This window comes from Pipistrellus kuhlii, unplaced genomic scaffold, assembly GCF_014108245.1.
Source record: "Pipistrellus kuhlii isolate mPipKuh1 unplaced genomic scaffold, mPipKuh1.p scaffold_m20_p_60, whole genome shotgun sequence".
In the NCBI taxonomy this organism is placed as follows: domain Eukaryota; kingdom Metazoa; phylum Chordata; class Mammalia; order Chiroptera; family Vespertilionidae; genus Pipistrellus; species Pipistrellus kuhlii.
The window spans coordinates 1155053-1172282 of record NW_023425563.1 but is presented as its reverse complement, the minus strand read 5'-3'; the positions used below and the strand labels follow the sequence as shown (position 1 = coordinate 1172282).

Below are 17230 nucleotides of genomic sequence, written 5' to 3'. Positions count from 1 at the left end.
GACGTGCACGCTTTCCCCACCGTCTGGAGGGCTTGTCCACCCGCTTTGTGCCGCAGCGCGAAGGGAAGATCAGCTGTCGTCTCTGGCGCACAAGCTCTCGGCGTCAATCGCCAGTGACCCTTCACTTGGCCATGCCAGCGCTGTCTCCACGGACCGCGTGCCCCCGGGGACCTCTGATGGTGGCGCCACGCAAAGGAGGAGCCGCCTGCTGATGTCATCTTACAGCGTCTGGGGGAGGGGGACCACAGTCTGTGCCCGTCGGACACCCCAGCACAGGTGTGGATGCCGCCCTGAGGGTTTGTACTTCCAACCCAGGGCCCTGTTCAGCCTTCCTCCATCTTGGGGGGCCCGTGGCCCCTTCATTTCATTTCCATTTCGTCAGCCACGATGATGTAAGTGCGGGGCCTCCTCATCTCTCGGAGGTCACCTCTGCCTTTCCCCCTGGCCTAAGCACGAAGTCCCTTCCTGCCTCATCCTGGGGAAGGTGACACGGCCGCAGGGAGGATGCGGGACTGAGACCTGTGCCCTCACCACCAACGGCGAGCAAACAGCCCACGCCTCCCAGAAAACGCAAAACCAAGGACAACACGACCCCCCGTTGCACCTGCTCGCCTTTCGGGCTGCGGCCGGCGCGCGCTGGCGGCCGGCAAGGGGACGTGGAGCTTCCAGTGGCCACACTGCTTTCTCACAAACTGCACCTGCCATCCTGGTGGTCTGCCCGGCCACCCCTCCACGGTCAGGGCACCTCCTGCAAGTGGGACGGCTCTGGTGCGGGTACCAACGGGGACGAGGCAAAGCCATCACTCACAGCATTCTAGTCGGAAAAGCCGGAAACCCATAAGAACACGTGCCTGCACACCTCCGCGTGGCAGCGCTGTCCGCAGACGCAGGCGAAAGAGCAGAGCCGGAGCCGTGGTGGCTGGGGCTGCAGGCACAGCGCTCTGGGGAGCAGAAGAGAAGGGGCGAAGGGGAGACGCCTTCACACTCAGGGGACCCGGGACCCACATGCTGCGCCCCGACCAGCCCGAGGTCTCCAGTGCGGACAAGCCCATGTCTCAGCACCGCCCAGGCTGCCCGCGGTGTCCGCACAGGGCCTGGTGCAGAGCAGGCACTTGGAAGCATGCAGTGAGAGATGACCCAGAGGCTGCGGGGCGGCTGACAGCTGTCCCATCCCCCTGCCACGCCCAGCAAATGCCAGTCCACTGGCGAGTTACCAGGCTAATGGTGGCCAACGGGTGAAATAGTAGGCCACGGGTTAAGCAGTGACTAGTAGGTTAATTAGTTACCGGTAGGTTTAGTGATGGGTTAAGGGGCTTCTAGATTCCAAACGAGCCACTCCCAACCCCCAAGCCCTTTCCTAGGCTCCCCGGGGCTGGCTGCCGCCCTGGATCATTTTAATTGGGGAAGCGGGAAACATCCGTCTTCCGTAAAGCTCCCGACTCCATTGGCTCGCAGACTTTCAGGAAACGTGCCAACTTCTGACCAGCGCCACGTGGGCATCCAAGGCCCTGCCGGCACCTGCCGGGCGACGCGGCTCACTGCAGAAGCAGCCTCACCGCAGGCCTAAATCGGCTTTGCTGCTGGAGGCTGCCGGAATGCACACACTGGTCAGTGGCACGAGGCATGGGCGTCCTTGCCCCAGAGGGCGTGGTCACCCTGAAACTGCCCCTCACATCGCTCCGGCCCCCGGAGCGTGCTGCCTGGAGCGCCGACAGAAGACGGCTCAGTCCTAGGCTGGTAGGAGACGTGGACTGACCTCCCAGCCAGCCCGTTCGCGTGGCCCAGAGGGATGCCCTGCCTCTCTTCGGGGCTTGTTTCCCCAAGTCTGAAGCAGATCGGCGCTAGGTTACTGTCCAGGCCAACAGGCCCTTCAGGCTCACATCGGCCGGAAAGGGGCAAAAAGCCGATGGTGAGTATTCCTAGACCAAACCTGAGGACGTGGTGGTAAACACAGACATAAAAGTCACACACACACACACACACACACACACACACACACTCTTCGTTTTTTGTTGTTGTTAATCATCACCTGAGGATTTTCCATTGATTTTTTTTAAAGAGAGTGGAAGGGAGGAGGAGAGACAGAAAACCATCGGTGTGAGAGAGACACATCGATGGGATTGAACCTGCAACTGGGGTACGTGCCCTTGACTGGAACTGAACCTGAGACCCTTCAGTCCAGTGGGCTTTACCCGCTGAGCCAAATGGGCTAAGCACACACACACACACACACACACACACACCTTGATCCCCCAGGGGACTCATGCCTAGAAATTTCCTTGCATCAAAAAAAGTGGAAAAAATTATTTTTAGAAACAAAGGCTTTTATGTCTTTATAGATTAACATAATAGTCATGTAAGAAAGGCTGTAATGGGTGCTAATTCATCTTAAGGATTTAAATGTTTGTATCCATGTTTACACACATACATACATATACACCCACAACACACATATGTACACAATGTACACACATATGCATGCGTGCACGCGCGCACACACACGTGCATGCACTTCATGAAACTCTTCTCTCTGAACCTTCGGGACCCTGAGCTCTGCGGGGGAGACTGATTCTTTTAGGAAAAGCTAGCAAGACCCCCATTCTCTTGGCAGACAAGTGTAAAATTGTCCGTACAGATACCATTTTCCTGGAGGAAATATCCCTTCTTGGATTTCGAATGGGGCTTAGGCTGCCTTCAGTGTTCATAGAGTCTGGAGCCGCAGGCCTCCTCTGGAGACAGGAGGGCTGGGAGGGGAGCTCCCCCTGCAGATGCCGCCAGTGGCGACGGGTCACCCCAGGGCCCCTCGGGGTGTGCACGGTCCACGACAACGGGAAGGCCTGCGCACTGGGCACCCACCAGGCTGCTGCTGGGTAAGAGGGGACCCTGTGGGCTGGGGTCCTGGAGACCCAGCAGGGAGGCGGCTCAGAGGACTGCCCGCGTGGAGATGGCGGCAGCAGGAGTGCAAAGAGCAGAGTGGCCAGTCTGCAAGCCACATGACGGCAAGGGCCCATCAGCAAGAGGGGCAGGACGTGCCCTCTGACCCACAGGGAGGAGCTGGGGCCAAGAGAAGGGCAGCGTGTGCCGGGAGAGCGACCTTGTCCTGGGCGATTGCTACGAGGTGACAAGCTGGCACCGGCCGGGCGCACCGGCTCCTCAGTCCCCGGAGGGCCGGCACCACGGGGCACGGCGGCAGCGGCTACGTGTGTGGCTCTGGAGAAAGCTCGGCAGCTAAACACAGATTCAGGCCCGCTGCTGGAGGAAGTGGATAGTGACCGCATGCTCCATGCCCGCGCAGCCCGTGCACGCGCACGAGGCAGACCACGGAGCCAGGGACGCAGACCCTGATGGAGCCCGTCAGTGGGTGCAGGTCCTGGGCGGAGGGTGGGGAGTCAGGGGTGGCGATCGCCAGTGCAACAGCCACCCCCTCATCTGCGGTTTCAGTTACTTGCAGTCAGACGGGTCTGAGAATTTTCCGTGGAAAATTCCAGCAGAAACAGCTGGTCAGTTTAAGTTGCTCGCTGTTCTGAGCAGGGTGACGGAATCTCTCACTGTCGCTCGGTCGGCCCGGTGTCCGCACGCTGTACACAATCTGCCTGTCGCTTAGTGACCATCTCAGCGGTCAGGGCGGCTGGGCCACCTCCGGGCTGTGAGAAGTCGCCTGGTTTACTCCAGAAGGGCCTGCAGCGCAGGGCAGCGGCTGCACTGGGATCCGCCTGGAGAAGCCGGGAAGCTCCCTATGAGACACAGGAACCGGCAGCACCACAGGGTCTGGGCACCCACTGGGGGGCTGGGATGCATCCCTCTGGTCAGGGAACTCCCGCCTGCCTCCCGCTGTCACTGCGCCAGGCAGGCCGCTGTGGCACCCGCTGCCAGCAGGACGCCTGAAGCATGGAAAGCCTCCATGGAAACGGTTTGGGTCAGGACCCTTCCCACAGCGCAGGCGGGCTCAGCGCCCGAGGGCCGCCCCGCCCTGGCGTCCGTCTCTGCAGGAGGGGGATGCTGGAGAGCAAAGGCGTTTTGGTGTTTGGTGGGATAATTAAACTTCGTCACGTAAAGTATGTGTTTCAGGACTTGGGCAACTGACAAGCTGCAAGCAAGGCTCCCAACTGCCCGCCTTTGGCACCAGGACAGCCTGGTCCTCTGGGCGCGGCCAGGCAGGCCTGTCCTCTCTCCTGGCCCACACGCCTCAGGTCTGCCATGGCTTCCAGGACCCGCCGCATGGGGGCGCCGGGCTGACGGGCACTGCTGGCTGCGGGGAACAACACGGGGTTTGCTAGTGGCCCCAGCCCCCCGGGGGGTAGAATCAGTCTCTGAAATTCCTATGCCCTGTCCCTCTGCCGTCTGCATGTCTGTTAGCTCCACGTTCACAGACATTAATTAGCTCCCACGATCACAGATTGGGGTTTTATGAGACCAGCACACGATCTCGGGATTCAACACGTGCTCTGGCCACGCAGATGTGGGAAATACAGCCCCGGGCACTCCGTCAGCCCCGCACCGTCCCACCCAGCGAGAATTCAGGGAGGAGATAGCGCTCAGCGTCACAGGAGGCGAGTCCTGTGCCAGCCTGAACGGCTCCGTGGCCTCGCATTTATTTTCAGACTCTGCCCTGCGATTTCCATGTTATAAGAGGCGTCTTAGAAGACCTGCCAAGAGAGAACCGTTCTCAGTTTGCTCCACAGAGAAAGGTCCTGTGGGTGAGTGAGCAGCCAGCTTCCTCGTTCTGACTGTTTACGTGATGAACGTCCCCCTCACAAAGGCCACCGCCTCAGAGCGGAGGGGAACACAGTGCCACACGCCAGCGCCCGGGTTTCCCCGGCCCCCTCGCTGAGGAGACACCGCCCATTTCACACTTCCTCCGGCCATTACTCCTTCTTTTTAAACTGAATGCAGTGGGAGTGACACTGGTTCACAAAACCACACAGGTTCAGGGGACACTCAAACATCACCTGTACCATAGTCCCTTCTCACTGCCCCCTCCCTGTGCCCCCCTCCCACCCCCTTCCCTCTGGCTGTCAGCGCTGTTGTCTGTGTCTGTGTGCTATGTATATGTGTTTTTTGACTAATCCCTTCACCTACTTTCATCCAGTCCTCCAACCCCCTCCCCTCTGACAGCTGTCAGTCTATTCTATGTACCATGTTCCATTTCTATTTTGTTTGTTAATGTCTCTCTTCTTTCCCACCCACCCATCCTCCATCCTCCATCCATTCATCCACTCATCCATACATCTATTCACCCATCCACCCACCCATCCATCATCCATTCATCCACTCAGCCATCCATCCTCCATTCACCCATCTATCATCCATGATCCATTTACCCATCCACCCATCCACCCACACACCCACTCATCCATCCATGCATTTATCCAACATATCTATCTTCCATCCACTCACCCACCTACCCACCCATCCATCATCCATTCATCCATCCATCCATCCATCCATCCACCCATCCTCTGTCCATCCACCCACCCATCCTGTCCATCCATCCATGCACTTATAAATCCATCTATGCACCCATCCATCCACCCACCCACCCATCCATCATCTATCCACTCACCCATCCATCCATCCATCCACCCACCCATTCACCTATTCATCCATTCATCTATCCATCCATCCAGCTTACTCTCCTCCTTCCCTCCCTCCCTCCTTCTCCCTATCTCCCTCATTCCCATCAATCTGTCTGTCCATATGTCCATACATCATCATCATCCATCCATTTGTCCATCTATCTATTTGTCCATCCATCCATCCACCCAGCCACCCAGCCACTGTCTCATGCCCGCTGAGGTAAGTGCTATCAGGCAGGGGCCTGTGCAGATGCCAGAGCCCACACTGGAGACAGGTGCTCGGCAGTGATGTGTTGCGTGCAGTACTGGGTCCACCAGCTGCTGAAATCCACTGGGCCATGTGCTCACCCCCCACCCCCGCCCCGCTGTCTGTCACATGCGGCTCCCCAAGGCCCGGGCCCTCACCGCTGCAATTCCCCAGGGGAGAGATGGAGCTGGGAAGGCAAGGGTTCTCTGAGGGGGAGCCTCGGACCCGCCTGCTGCTGGGAGGCTCAAGGCTGCAGCCCCTTAAAACGGAGCCTGAGCTGCCGCCAGGGTCTCACGCCTCAACCCTTTCTGTGTTAAAATGGACAAGTTACCTCTGGGCTGACCTGGAGCAACATTGTGTCCCAAACAGCTGTCTGCAAAGGTAACAAGGAGCACACCTTGTGACCGCAGAGGGAAATGACAGCATTGTTTAGATCAGTGTCACCGTGTCACCGGGGCTGCACCAGCAGCTACGCCTTCCTGCTGTGGACGGAACGGCCCCTCCCTTTCTCCCGGCCGCCATCGCCCGTCTCCTGCCGGGACACTGCTGGGCTCCTGCCTGAATGAACGGTTCCAGAACAGCTGCTGTTACTAATCCCGAAAATGCTTGCTGCTTCTCACACTGAAGGGCTGTTTTATTTTCCAGTTAACACAGGCAGGTCTACTGGGGACAAATTCTCATTTTTGTTTGTCTGAGAAAGTCTCTTTTCTCCACTTTTGTTGTTAATCCTCATCCAAGAGGATCCCCCACTGATTTTCAGAGAGCGTGGAGGAAGGAAGGGAGGGAGGGGAAAGAGAGAAACATCGGTGCGAGAGACACACTGATTGGCTGCCACCTGCATGCGCCCCTACCAGAGCCGGGGATCGAACCTGCAACCCAGGGATTGAGCCCGAGACACTTTGCCCCTCCCACTGAGCCCCCTTTTCAGGGCTATTTCCACCACTTTGGAAGGACAGTCTGCTGGATGCAGAGGCCCAGGTGGTGGTTTCTCTCTCAGCACTTGGGCGTGGGCTCGGGGAGGCTCAGATGAGGTGGCCCCTGTCACACTCACCCCTGTCCCTGTCCTGCTAACGTGCTTTTCCTCCAGCGCCCTCAGGTGTTTCCTCACAGTCCTGTGGCTCCTGACCCCGCAGGCGGCTCCGCCTTCCCAGGCGGCTCCTCCCCAGGCCCAGCTTCCCGGAAGGGCCCTCAGGGCCCAGGCTGGGCCAGCCCCATGGCCGCAGGGAGACGCGTGCAGGCGGGCATGTCAGTGGGGCTTCCTCCCAGAAGACTGGAGAGTCTGTGTCCCCCGTGTGCCGTGCCCTGTGCCAGGCCCTGCCACCTGAGTGACACACACAACAGACCTACTGTGTGCTCGAATGGTGGGTCTCAAGGTAGTCACGACCAGCCGCCGCTCCCTGGGAACTTGCTGTGGCGCTTTAGGTCCCACCCGGACGTCCTGACTCAGAGTCCTCTGGGCGGGGGAGGCGTGTCTCCCTGACACACCTGTACTCACTGCATGCACAGTCTTCCCACCGCCAAGCCCCGCCCCGAGGAGCCACAGACGGCACAGCACCTCTTCAGTGGGTCCCGTGCTCTCGCTGGTGCGGGTTCAGTGCTATGGATTTCAGGACAAATCTGTGAAGCCTGCCTCCACGCGAGGCGAATGCCTGCTTGTGTTCCTGCGTGTTCTGCACTGTCTTCATGCTGGGACCCTCTGGTCAGCGTTCCTTCAGCAAAACACAGGGTGTCAACAGCCAGGGCCAGAGACAAGACATCTTCTGAAGTTCTTTCCACAGCAGTGGTTAATCCCCCCCCCCCCCCCCCCCCCGTGACCTTGAACATGCCACAGGGACTGCCCGCCCTCTCCTCACCTGGGGAAGCAGGCATCACAGGGCTTTAGACTGGCTCTTTGATAATCAAGAAAAAAGGGCCTAAAATGAATGATGTATTAATAAGACGAACACTACAAACCGCTTTAAAAATGGACTTGTGGTGTTATCTCTATGACCCTGAACCCAGGAAATCACTCAAAAATATATCCATAACGTGCGCAGTTACCGTCGGAGACTGTTGAGCAACCTGTTTTGGGAGCCAAACACCCCTCTTCAGGGTCCGGGGCACGGGGAGGGGGAACTTGTGTGGACAGCCATTCAGGTGTGTGTTCTATATGAGCGTCAGCTCCCCTCTGAGCGTGTGGAACAAAGGAACATCAGCCCCCAGGACGAGAGGGCACACAAGTGCGTGTGTGCCAGCCTGGCACGGAGTGACGGTGCCCGAGGATCCGCAGGCAACATGTGTGAGGCCCTCACCATGTCATTCGCTTCACCCAAACCTGTGTGAGACCTGCTCCGATCCAAGAACACTCTAGATTAGGGGTGTTGAACTCAATCAGAGAAGGGGCCAAAATCTAAAATCCAGCCTAAATCGCGGGCCAAATGGTTTACTGAACAGTCATAAACTGTCATTGTGATAGAAACGCAGCGGAGTGCAGTGATGACAGCGCAGTGCGGGCCACATTGCAAGGCCTGGCGGGACGGATTTGGCCCTCGGGCCTTGTGTTTGACAAATGTGCTCTAGATGCTGGGGGTGTCTCAGCAGAGGCCCCAGAGGACTGAACCATTGTCATCTCTGCCTGGCACGGCCCCAGGGGGTGTTTCTGGGCAGTAGCAACAGAAGCCCTAGCCCCGTGGAGGTTGGGGTGCCACTGAGCCACCTGCAATCTCCAGCAACAATACAGGGCGGCCAGAGGGCTTGTCCAAGGCTACATGCCACCCGCTCAGGAGAGAAACTGCAGAGCCTGAGGCCCCGGTGACTGAGACCAGGGACACAGCAGCACATGCTGCCCCCACCACAGCCAGAGCAGGAACCTGCTCCCGGCCTGGCACCCTGACTAAGCCCCAAACCCACTGAGGGCACCTCACCCACGAAGTAATTTCCAGCAAGTCCTTCCTCCAGTCACTCCACTTTCACAGTGGGGTCACTTAGCTCTGTCTTGTCTGGAGACATGCATCCTAGTGCCCGGGTGTTCTCTCTCAGCCGGTCACGTTCCCTCAGCTGCCCTGAGCACCCACTGTGCACTGGGGACCATGCAAGGTGCACAGGCTGTTCCCTGTGGTGCCGATGCCTAGAATAGAGCCTTCCACCCGAATGAGTGAACAAAGGAATGAATGGACACATGAATGAATGAGTGAGTGTAAGAATGAATGGATTAATGAATGAATAAATGGAGGATGAATGGATACATGAATGAATGAGTGTAGGAATGAATGGATTAATGAAGGGATGAATGAGTGAGTGTAGGAATGAATGAATGAATAGATTGATGAATGAATGAATGGATGGACAAACGCATAGACTAAGTATAGGTATGAATGAGTGTAGGAATGAATGAATGAAGGCGTGTAGAAATGGCAGGGATGAATGAGTGGACGGATGAATGAATGGATGGATGGATGAATGAATGAATGGGTGAGTGAGTGGAATCTACTTTCTGAGCTGATGGGCCAATGGATGCATAAATAACCACCAACAAAAATGCAGTGATCTGCTTGGCCAGGGTATTACCTTCTGCAGAATCTGGACTCTTGAGAAGTGACCTGGCCTCCCAGAGAGGGGGCTGTGCTGGTAGCGAGGGAGGCCAGGCAGTACCTGCAACACAACCACTTCTTTAAACGGGGTCCTGTTTGCCCTCACTGTGAGGGGCCAGGAGAAAAGTGTGTGTGTGTGTGTGTGATACTTTCTTTTAAAGCAGTAGTGTTACTATTCAAACACTGGAAGCACACACATGAATAACAATCCAGAGCTGCTGTCCCATCACAAAGGACTTGGCCTGTGTGGCACGTTTGCTTCCAGCTCTTTCTGTGTTCGGATACACACATAACGACATACATGCATACCTGCAGACTGGTTAATGTAATTCCAAATGTAACATTCTTTTAAAAAGTGCTTTATTCTTGTTTATAATATGCTCCTATGTGAGTACAGGGAAGTTTTGTTTTATTTTTATTAACTTTTACAGAGAGGAGAGGGAGAGAGAGAAACATCGCTGTGAGAGTGAAATATCGATCAGCTGCCTTCTGCACACCCACCACCAGGGATCAAGTCCTCAATTTAGGCTTGTGCTCGAACCAGCAACCTTTTGGTGCATGGGAGGACACTCACGCACATGAGCCACACTGGCTGGAGGAAATGGAATAGTCATGTGAAGAGAACTAGTAAACTTAATAGATGGAATGAGGACCAGGTGCCTCCGGTGCACGTTCCCTCCCTCACAGCAGCCACCTGCTCCCACAGCGGCAGGGGCGAACCACACCGAGCGCGGCGGGCAGACCGGGCCCGGGGGAGCCACCGCTGTCCGCGCCGGACGCCCAGAGTTACATCCTGTGGTTTGATGGCTGTTCTAGGCAAGGTTTACACGGGCGAGACCACATTCCCTATAAAACTTTACATCCTGCTTTTATTGTTTAACTTAATTTTATAACCGTGTAATGCCATTTAACTCTCTTTTGTAAACATTTTCAGTCAGTGTGATTTGGTGCCAAATGAACCCCAGCAATGGATTGAGACACATCTAATAAATAAGACGGCGTAACAAAGCACAGAAGAACAAAGTGAAAAGATCCAATAATTGTGCGTACAACTGTTTTTAAAAACAAGTCATTGCTTCTCATGCAATGTAAACACACAGCTTCTTCACAATTCCTGAACTTTCTTTGGAATAATTATGGGAATGGAAACATACATTTTCCCCAACGAAAAATCAGGCCATGGATCAACATCCCCAGCGTGACCCTGGGGCAAAAATCAGACAAAATTAAACTTCAAGATTCCATGGGTTTGAATGGAATTCTCAGACACTAATAGTGGGAATGCATACAATCATTTTTTTCAGGTAGTATTTAATAAAAGCATCATAAAGCCCATGCTGTATAACCTGATAGTTTTATTTTTAAGAATTTATCCTAATGAATAACAGACAAATGCAAGAAAGGTTAAGAGCGTTAATTACTATTGTTTATAATATTGAAAAATTATAAATAACCCAAACATCAGTCACAATGGACCCGCTAGATAATGGTTTCCCCGTAACAGAATGGTCATTTAACATGCTGGTATGTGTCTGTAACATGGACAGGTGTACGTGTGGGTTTGTAACATGGACAGATGCACGTGGCATGTGCTGTAACTGGTGGTTTCCTGTGGAGAACATAAGCCTGTGCAATAAATGAACCCTAAACAGGGCAGTGCAAAAGTGGGGTTATGGTTGTGTGTACACAAAACATAGAGCTTATTCTTGTATTATTATTCATTAACTAGAGGCCTGGTGCATGAAATTTATGCATGGAGGGGGGATGTGTCCCTCAGCCCAGCCTGCACCCTCTCCACTCTGGAACCCCCTGAGTGATATCTGACTGCCGTTTAGGCCTGATCCCAAGATCGCGCTTAAAAGGGGAATCAGACATCTCTCATACTATCCAGGACTGCTGGCTCCCAACTGCTCACCTGCCTACCTTCCTGATTGCCCCTAACAGCTTTTGCCTGTCAGCCTGATCACCCCTTAACCACTCCCCTGCCAGCCTGATTGATGGTTAACTGCTCCCCTGCTGGCCTGATTGCCCCTAACTGCCCTCCCCTGCAGGCCTACTTGCCCCCAACTACCCTCCCCTGCAGGCCTGGTTGCCTCTAACTGCTCTCCCCTGCTGGCCATCTTGTGGCAGCCATCTTGTGTCCACATGGGTGCAGCCATCTTGTGTGTTGGAGTGATGGTCAATCTGCATATTACCTCTTTATTATATAGGATTATTGTATTATTTCATCCCTCCCTTCGCCCCGCCTTTGTTCACATAGAGAGCAATGGGCATGTGGAAGGGACGATGTGAAAGTATATGGCAATGTTACGTAGTCGCTGGGTTGTGGATGATTTTCCTTCTTTTCTGTAACTTCCACTTTTTCCTCATGAATGTTTATGATGGACGCTAACAAGATTAAGGAGATGGTGACATCAAAATCAGTGTCACTGATTCCAACCCCATATTGTCCAACTGGCTTCTTTCTTCTCTGCTGACAGATGGCATTCCTAGTCCGGGAGGCCTCTGAGCAGATCCGTGGAAGACAACACCGTCACCCTGTCATGGAATTCTCCCGTTCTCTGAGGATGATCGTGGTAGCCAGATGAAGCAGGGCCTCCCTGCCCTGGAGCTGAAGTGTCTCCCCCGGGCATATACCCACCAGCAACCCCAAAGAGAGCCAGTGCAAAGAGGAAGCCCACTTCCCACAATTCTGTTTGAGAGCAGGGAAACAAGGAGAAGCCGAGACAGGTCCTAAAGCCACTAAATCGGAAATAAATGAGCGTAGAACAAAATAATTAGCCTGGCCAGTGTGGCTCACTGGTTAGAGTGTGGCCTGAGCACCGAAGGGTCACAGGTTTGATTCCCGGTCAGGGCACGTGCCCAGGGTGGTGGGCTCGATCCCTGGTCCAGGAACATGCTGGAGGCAACCAATCCACGTGTCTCTCATATCAATGTTTCTTCTCTCTTTCTCTTTTCCTCTCCCTCCCTCCCTTCCACCTTCTCTACAAATAAGACTAAATAAATGGAAAGCAGATCCTTGGGTGAGGATTAACAAACACAAAGTAGAAAGGGGAGGTTCTTTATTTGGAGGAGAGGGGCTGGGGGGGGGCTCCCTCCGCAGGGTGCCCAGGGCCCTTTGTTTACCTGAGAGGTGGGACACCTGTCTGAGGTCACAGGCTCTGAGGGCGAAGCCGAGGTTTTCGCCCAGGTGTAAATCCCAAGCCGCACACTCCTCAGCGTGGCCCGCGCCTCAGGGGAGGGCTGGCCGCACGGAGGGCTCCGCTGACAGTGGGTCGCAGGGACCTCGTGTCCTGGGAGGCTGTGCGTTCTCTCAGGTCGCAGGGACTCGCGATGGGCATTTGATTAAAACCCGTGCTAATGTCTATGACACAAATCCACCCCAGTGAGAGGGCCTGAGCTCATTGTTAGCTCTTGGGAAAACGAATAAACACTACTTCTTCCTGAATTAGCAGCACTAAATACCTGCAATTGTCACCTTTAAGAATGAAAGTGAACCTCTTCAAATACCTATGAGTACAGCACATGGTGATCACATGGGGAACACATGCTGATGCTAACATACAGCTTTCTTGACAGAGAACCTGCCTGTCTTATTCAGCCCCCATCCCGGGGCTCCGTCCACACCTGCCACACTGGCGGTGCTCAAGCAGTATTTTTTTGGAAAAAAACCAAAAGGAATAAGTATTTAATAAGTGCTCCCTGGCTAATATTAAGATGGACTGGTTAACGAGAGTATTTGCCCAGATGCTCCCAGATATCCAAAGTATGCAAACACATGTAAATGGAGAGATAGAAACATCGAGATGAGAGAGAATCATAGGTCCGCTGCCTCCTGCAGCCCCCCATCGGGATCCAGCCCCAACCCTGGGCTTGAGCCTTGACCGGGAATCTAACCGTGACCTCCTGGCTCTGAGGTGGACGCTCACCCACGGAGCCACGGGCCGGGCAGCCCTTCCTTTGGAAGCAGAGTTTCACACGGCTCAGACACTGTGACCTGATACACAGTGTCTAGAATCTCAAAAATGAGTTCAACGGAGCAGCAAACAAGAGGAAGCCGAAAAGGAAGCCGGAGAGAAAGCTGCAGGGTTGGGATACAATCCAGGCTGCGTGGCCGGCTCCTATCGCTGACTGGCCCCCACCCTCTGCCTGGACCTGAGCTTGAGGGGAGCCTCTGTCTCCGAGCGGCACTGCCCAGCCCAGCTGCAGCCCCGGGGCAGGTCCCAGAGGCAGGCCACGGACACGGAGAACGAGGCTCCGTGAAGCAGCACCACCCAGCGCCCCGGCAGACCCGGCCCGGTCCTCTCCCTCTGGAGCATCCCTAGCTCCTCCCCAGGGGGTGTGGCCGGGACTCACATCTACTTCCACCTTTGTCATGGCCACGCTAGGACTTCCTGCTTGTACATGGGTCTGGACCCATGGAAACGCCCCAGGACAGTGGCAGCCCCCCCCCACCCCGTGGGTCCCAGCAGCCAGCGGGCAGGGCCTGGCCTCCCTCTGACACTGGCTCTCTGCGCTCTTGATGCTGCTGCGCTTGCGTTTGCCGGGCGGCCCCTGTGCACCCGGACCAGCGAGCGGGGCCACAGAGACACACGCTCGTCACTCGTGCTCCGACGAGCTGGTCTTCAATCTCCCCCCGTGGAAGGCGCCCGGCTGTGCGCTCAGACGCCTCGAAGACCAAGGGAAGCACAGGAACCGCACCTGCCTCCTCAGCTGGAAAGGGATCTCGCTGTGATCTCCGGGCTTTTCCGCCGAAATCCACACTGAACAGCAAGAGCTGCACATTTCCTGTGCAGCCTCCCTCTCCCACGCGCCTCCCGGAGCGATCCGTCACCGAGAGAAAGCCCAGAAGCTCCTCCGAGCAGCAATCACTCCAGAAGCGCACAGAAGGCAATTGTGGCAAAACAGAAGCGTGTTTGGGTTCAGTATCTGACAAACCAGCTCCGAGACGACAACACGGCATTCCGGGCGCCAGGAGCCGGCACGAGCCGCGCTGCTCGCCACGGTGCCTTTAAACGCGTTTTCATTGATTTTAGAGGAACCGCACTGATGGGAATCACCCACCTCTGCCTCCTGCACGCCCCCTGCTGGGGATCAAGTCCACACCCGGACATGTGCCCTGACAGGAATCAAACCGTCATCTCCTGGTTCATGGGCTGATGTTCAACCACTGAGCCACACCGGCCAGGCACCGTGCTAGTCTTCATATAAAAAGGATGTGCAGTAATTGGTGGGCTGACCTCAAGCCCACCAAGAAATAATGACGCTGCTCACGGCTCCGAATTCCCATGCTGACCGTGGTCACAGGAGTCTCAGGGTCTTTCAGGGAAGCAGCCTCCCTCCCTGGGTGGGGCAGGGGCACAGTCCACCCATGGGCGGCACAGCCTCCCCCACCAGGTCAAACTCCAGTGGATCAAGATGACCTACCGCCCGTGTGTTTATCATGTCTTCAAAGAGGCCACATGTTCAAATTAACATTGCAAACGGTTTTATTCCAGGTTGGGAGCAGCAAGCACTGACTAGTTGGCAAGTTACAGAGTGAATGATAGAGCGGCCATCGGGGCACCTGCCTGCTGGCTGCGGGCGGCGGGGGTGCCGAGAGGAGGTGCGGATGCTAGGAAGCTGGGCGGGAGCTGGGGCCCTCACACACACAGCCCGGGCGCAGTGGTCACCACACAGAGGCAGGCAGTGCTGACGCCACAAATGAACGCTCCGCTGGCATTTCCAGTCCATGGCCCCCGGGGACTCAGAATGGCTGCCAGGCACCGGGCTGGACAGCAGTGAGGCCCAGTGGGCGCTGCTCTCTCCCTCTCCTGCACGCGTGCGTCCACGCACCCTTCCTGCAGTGGCAATCCTGCCAATCCTGGGGGAGCCTCAGTAGGTGCCTCGGAAGTGCTCCACGTGAGGTGCTCCACTCACTCCCATGAGACGCCATGCATCCTCTCCAGCCTCCCTGTCCGCTGGCCCGGCCTGGGGAAGCCCCGGACACACCGGGGGAGCCCAGCCTCCTGAGGCCTCTGGGAGCTGGAGGGAGGCTCAGTTGTCAGGGTCACCTGTGCTCCCAAGTCCCACACAGAGCACCCCTGTTCTGCGATGCATCTTTCTGGATGTCAAGGCAAAACTCTAAACCAACCCGTTCTCAGAGCCCTCAACTCAAGGCACGGGCAGAGGGCCAACGGGAAGGTTTGCACACGCAACACACCTTACACGAACCCCGAGCATCTCCGCGCCTTGCCAGGCCCTTCTGCCAACACCACAGGACCTGCAGGAGCCCTTCTCTTCGCTGGTCTGCAGACAACCCCACGTTACCCCTGCTGCCCTCCTCAGCTCCCTGACCATTCTTCCCACTGCTGCTCCCCTTCCAGGTGTCCCTTTGGAATGCAAATCCGCCCTCCTCTTGCAACCCCAGCGGTCTCCCATCTTATGTTGGGCTTTTCCCTTCCATCCACCCACGCTGGGTGCTGTTCTCTTCCTGTACCATTGGCTGTCTTCCCACTAGCCTCAAGCCTCTGCCCTCACCATCTTACCTTTTTTCCATCCATCCCACATTCATTATCCATCCATCCACCCATCCATCCATCCATCCATCCACTCATCCATCCATCCATCCACTCATCCATCCATCCATCCATCCATCCACTCATCCATCCATCCATCATCCATCCACCCATCCATCCATCCATCCATCCACTCATCCATCCATCCATCATTCATCCACCCATCCATCCACTCATCCATCCATCCATCCACTCATCCATCCTATATCCATTCATCTCACATCCATCTGCCCATCCATCCATCTATCCATCCATCATCCATCTATCTATCCCACATCCATAGTGCCTCTATCCATCACCTATTGATCATCTATCCACTCCTATCCATGCATGCAAACATCCATCCATTATCCAATCATCCATCCCTATGTTCACTCTTTCTATCCAGTTTCCATAGAGGGGTCTTCAAGGCCATCAATAACTGAGACGCACACCACTCCAACCGGGTCCTGTAATTCTCCCCTCCGGAAAGGCCTGGCTTTGCTGAGCATGCTCACTCCCAGGCCTCGTCTGGCCCTCTGACTGCCAACCGCTTTCCAAGCATCCGGACACACCCCTCCCCGGGCGAGCAGTGAGCCCTCTTTGGGATTCTCCTCCCCCCGCCCCCGCCACCGTCAGACCAGCCTGAGGCAGGCTCCAGGGGCCAGCTGGCTGAGTGAAGTCCTTTGAGTTATGTGCTGCCTGTGGCATGTGTCTTGAAGATCCCACTCAGATGTTAGCTAATGAGACAACTGTCCAGGGAGGGGAGGAGGTTTAGAGAAGAAAACACACCCACAAATGCTCCTGCTCCTGGGAGGGGTGGGGGCGGAAGGATGGGTCCAGAGCTGCTGATGGAAATGTCCCTGCACCTTCCCTTCTGCAGCCAGCCTGCGGCAGGTGTGACCAGATACCACTATTTACTCAAGAGATTGGTGGCCGCTTGCTCAGAGCCAGCCCAGTGTGTAGCAGCCGGCTCTCCTCCTCACCAGGCCGGCCGGGAGCCTGGGCGCCAGGCCAGGAGCATGACAGGTCTCTAGGGAGCAGAGGACACCGCGGACAGGGTGGAGCAGGTGTGGAGTGGAGGGCACCCCGGGGGAGGCGAGGCAGCCTGGGGAGTGGAGGCGGGTGTGGAGTGGAGGACACGGTGCGCGGAGTGGAAGGTGCCGCGGGGTGTGGAGGGCGGGGCTTCAGACGGAGCCCCTCAGCAGCACCGTGAAGACAGCGAGCTCCGTTGGGCAGGGGCCCGGGCACAGGACAGGCTGTCACAGCCCCGGCTTTTGTCATGCTGAGCTCAGGACAAGA

General features: G+C 56.0%; 1 protein-coding gene across 1 annotated transcript in view; it reads right to left on the bottom strand.

Moving 5' to 3' along the window:
• CDH4 (cadherin 4) overlaps nt 1-17230 on the bottom strand; it is a 281683-nt gene that overhangs the window by 107839 nt on the left and 156614 nt on the right. The gene's annotated exons all lie outside the window — the stretch shown is intronic.